Raw genomic sequence first — 4,400 nt, 5'->3', positions numbered from 1 at the left:
CAAAAAAATTAAAATGGCCCTGACTCATATTGTCAAGGTCACGACCCTGAGTGACCATCGAACACTTTCAGCAGGCGGGGGTGAGAAAGGACGAAAGAGGGTGTGAGAGGACGAAAGAGAGTGAGATAGGGCGGAAAATAGAGGGTTGGTTGCAGGTGGGGGGTAGTGGAGGAGGAGAGGAGGGGAAGGGGGTGCGACGGGTCAAGGTTGGTGGAGGTGTGAGTGAAAGGTGAGAGAGGACGTTAAAATAATTAATATTGTGGAGGTGGGGGAGGAGGAGAGGAGGGGAAGGGGGTGTGACGGGTCAAGGTTGGTGGAGGTATGAGTGAAAGGTGAGCCAGGACGTTAAAATAATTAATACGGCCTTGAATGCGGACAGAAAAGAAGAAGAAAAAGAAGAAGAAGAAGGAGAAGAAGAAGGAGACGTATTCATTTTTCACGAAAACCATCACTTTTCGACCGCTCATATGTCCAGAACGGCTTGACCGATTTTAATTTTTTTTAGCTCAAATTACTTGTGGCGATGCGGCCTTCCAGGATATATTACGTGCGTTTCAAAATTTTTTATATTTTAGTAGTTATACACCCCCGAAAAATGCACTTTGGTGGCTTGGGATAAGAGACTTGTAGTGTCTTTTCATTTCATTTTCATTAATCTTGAAGTAGTTTTTTTTTTAACATGGCCGGATACACTACCGCGTCTCCTGATTCACGATTCACATGTCTTCAGCCGGGTATAGAGCAGCGACCACCGACCACGCGAAGCACGCATTGTCCATCGAACACACACTGATCACCGCTCGTTTCGTCGCTATTTCTCGCGGAAGTTGAATATTACATCCCGCGCGCATGGTGTTATGTAGTGTGGAGTATGCGGAGTGTTGTGAGAGGGCGCCATGCGGGGCGCCACGAGAGCGTGCGAGAGAAGCGGCAACTGGGAGGATTTAGAAGATGTACATTTTGGCTCAATAAAGGACACACACATTAGACTGATTAAGGACATCCTTTTTATGTAATTAAAACATATCCACAACACATGGGATTCAGTTTGTTCACGTTAACAGTGAAATTGTGGATTCGCGATAGCGCCCATCCGCTGTCGCGTTCTTGGAACTCTTCGAGCGACGCCAACATGGGTTCGATGACGCGTGACACGTACCACTCGCGCAAATCGGTGCATCGATATAGTTCACTGTTTTTAGTGTTTATACTTTTATTAGCGCGTTTGTTGTTTGTCGCAAACTCGCCGTTGAACGCGGAGTACACCTTCACACTACCATGTCTCTCTACAGCGTCACTCGCTCGAGCACTACATCGCCAGCGTCTTTTAAAAACCGTCGCGGTTCGATGTAGTTCGCGTTGATCACCGCGCCAGTCAGAACACGACTCTCGAACGCGGCGTCGATCTCTCGCCAGACGAGAGATCTGTTGTCCTCACTTGCGTACTCATCACCAACGTACACGAAACGCCGCTCTAATTGAATCTTTGCATCCGCGAGTCGCGCGATCCTTGCCAAGCATTATTTGTGTCCGACGGCGAGCCGTGGACGCTTGGCACGACACAGTTCTTCCAACCGCTCGATGCCACTCGTCGCACCGTTGCAGCCACGCGAGACACTCCGCCAGATTAGCGACCTGGCCGCATTGCTCCAACAGTTCGCATTCCACTCGATCGTGGTTTTCCATGTCTTTTTTTTCAGTCTTAGATCACGTCGCACTCTTCCACGGGACACTTGCACGTTAGTCGTTCACACACGTTGCAACATCGCCTTAAGTTTAAATTGAAATAATGATCTAGCAACTTGCTATTATGTGTAAGTTGCACTCTTCATACTCATAGCATTGTTCATCACACTTGTCAAGAAACAGCATAGGAATCTTATCGCGGTCGTGATATTCGGTCCATATATTGCCAATTATTAGCAGTTCGACGCACTTCTCATTACCCGCAGGAATCGTAATGGACATGCTGGGACATTCGCTCTTTTCCGCGATTTTCTTCACCTAATAATGATTGTCCTTTATCACATTGAAATTGTGAAAAATCCTAGCCCACCAATGTTTGGCTAACAATCTCTTTTCATTGTCATCATCATTCTTGTAACATTCGTCTCGTAACCGCGAGTACACTTTCTGTCGCGCGAGTAAGGACCAATAATAAATGGGTTCTCTGATAACGACTCCCTGTCTCTCTCCGCGTATACCTAATTCTCGATCGCGTAGGAACTGCACCTGTGATATTCGCGTAACTTCGTCTCTCCTCTGTGGATTACTGAGAACGTACTGCACATCGTATACGGCAGAGTCATATTCATATTCTTCATCTGCCTCGTCTATGATATTCTCAAGCTGTTCCGGATCCATGTTTCCGATGTCCTCGACGTTTGCATGATGGTCAGCCATACTTTTCACATTCACAATACTGTTAACAATACTGTTCACAATACTATTCACAATATTTTTTTCAATATGTGCACATTGGACACACGTTGCATGGAAATACAGTGTACATCGGCTGTCTACAATTAAAATACGATTGGTTATCTAGCGCACCGACTCTCGGTATAATGCTTCCTGACGAGATACATTACGTTGATGTCAGTGTCCGATATATTAATCATGCATGATGCACATACTGCATACGCACCACCCATTGTGTAGCATTGAATCATGCAGTGTTTAGTACGAATGTTCAGAGCGCGGATTTCCGGAGACGATAAAGTTTTTCTACACGATTCGTATTGTACTCGCTTAAATCACTCGCACATCCAGTCGGATAATACTTCTTCGTCTGATGACTCTTGGTCCATTATCTCCTCAAAATCTATTTCCATTTCTTCAAATACCTCGTCTATAATATGCTCGAGGTGTTCCGGATCCGCGTTTCTGATATTCTCGAACACTATGTCCTCAACGTTCGCACGATGGTCAGCCATACATTCCGATTACTCTCCTTGCGATCGATTCGATATTCTTCCAGAGCATCAACTGAGGTGTCGCGTGCTTATGACCCATTATATATTTCGTTTGCGACTTCTTTGCCCCTTTGTCTATGTCCTATTAGATTACACTTTGTTGACTAAACGGTAGTCGATGCTTTTCTTAACGCGTTGCGATGTGTTACCGATCTCTTCCCAGAAAAATATCGTTATCGTTATCAATGCTTCTTGGTCATGAAAGAAAGAACTGTGAGAACGCAGTGTAATTTCATACTTCTACCTCTCATTGATAATATTTTGTTGACTAAACAGTAGCCGACGCTTTTCTTAACGCGTTGCAAGGTGTTACCGATCTCTTCCCAAAAAAATATCGCTATCGATGTTTCTTGGCCTTGAAAATAACTGTGAGAACGTAGTGATTTCATACTTCTTTGTCTCACTGCAGGAGAGTCACTTTCTTTATTGTAGAAGAGTTATGTTTTGTTGAGCAGCCGAAACATCGGCGCTTCTCTTAAACGCGTCGCGACGTATCACCGATCGGACAGTGTATATATAGACAGTGTATAAAGCTTTTTTTTTATTCAATTGTAAGCCTCAATTACAATCACTAAGACATGGATCGACTAAAGAATATATACATCGAAAATCGGTCGAGCGCAAGGGGTACCGTCCCTTGCCACTGATTGTGTGTCCACCAAGTTCATCATCATCGAGGGAAATGGTGAGATATTGGGAATGTCCTAGAGAAAAAGCATTAAAGTCGTCAAGTCCATCATCATCATCATCATCATCATCATCGATGGAAAAAGTGAGATATTGGGAATGTCCTGGAGAAAAAGCATCAAAGTCGTTAAGTTCACCACCATCGAGGGAAAAAGTGAGATATTGGGAATGTCCTGGTGAAAAAGCATCAACGAGGGAAAAAATGAGATATTGGGAATGTCCTGGGGAAAAAGCATCAAAGTCACCAACGTTTTCGTCGTCGTCGTCGTCGCCGTCGCCGCTATCAAAATATAAACCATAAGGTAAGTAACTTTTTTGTTTATAGACGCGTTTAGGATGACTAATGTATTATATTTTATTCTCTACTGAAAAAACGAATAGTGATCAAAAAATGCTTTTTTGTTCTTTTTTTCCAGAAAGCGTTGCTAGCGATGTCAGAGAACGCTATACGCGACAGCGGCATCTTCAACACGCATCAGCTCGTCGATTGCGAGCTCTTAGCTTTAGTTATTAATACGTACGAAGGAAACGATGTAAAAAAAATGTGAATAAAATATTTTTCATTCGCACATTGCCGTGTACATTTTTTACTTCCCATCCTATGCGCACTCCGTTTAGATAAACAGCAGCCAGCGCTTCTCTCGCCGTGCCGCAACATGTAGAAAAAATATCGATGCTTCTTTGTTATATTAAATAATACATGTAGAACGCTTCTTTGTCATATCTGGAGACACGGTA

General features: G+C 43.8%; 1 pseudogene; it reads right to left on the bottom strand.

The window, feature by feature from the left end:
* LOC108728010 (uncharacterized) overlaps positions 1–851 on the bottom strand; it is a 6,421-nt pseudogene extending 5,570 nt beyond the window's left edge.
* Between the last annotated feature and the right edge of the window lie 3,549 nt (positions 852–4,400).

This window comes from Mycetomoellerius zeteki, unplaced genomic scaffold, assembly GCF_001594055.1.
Source record: "Mycetomoellerius zeteki isolate Tzet28-1 unplaced genomic scaffold, Tzet1.0 scaffold570, whole genome shotgun sequence".
NCBI lineage: Eukaryota > Metazoa > Arthropoda > Insecta > Hymenoptera > Formicidae > Mycetomoellerius > Mycetomoellerius zeteki.
The sequence above is the reverse complement of the archived record's forward strand: the minus strand, read 5'-3'. Positions and strand labels throughout refer to the sequence as shown.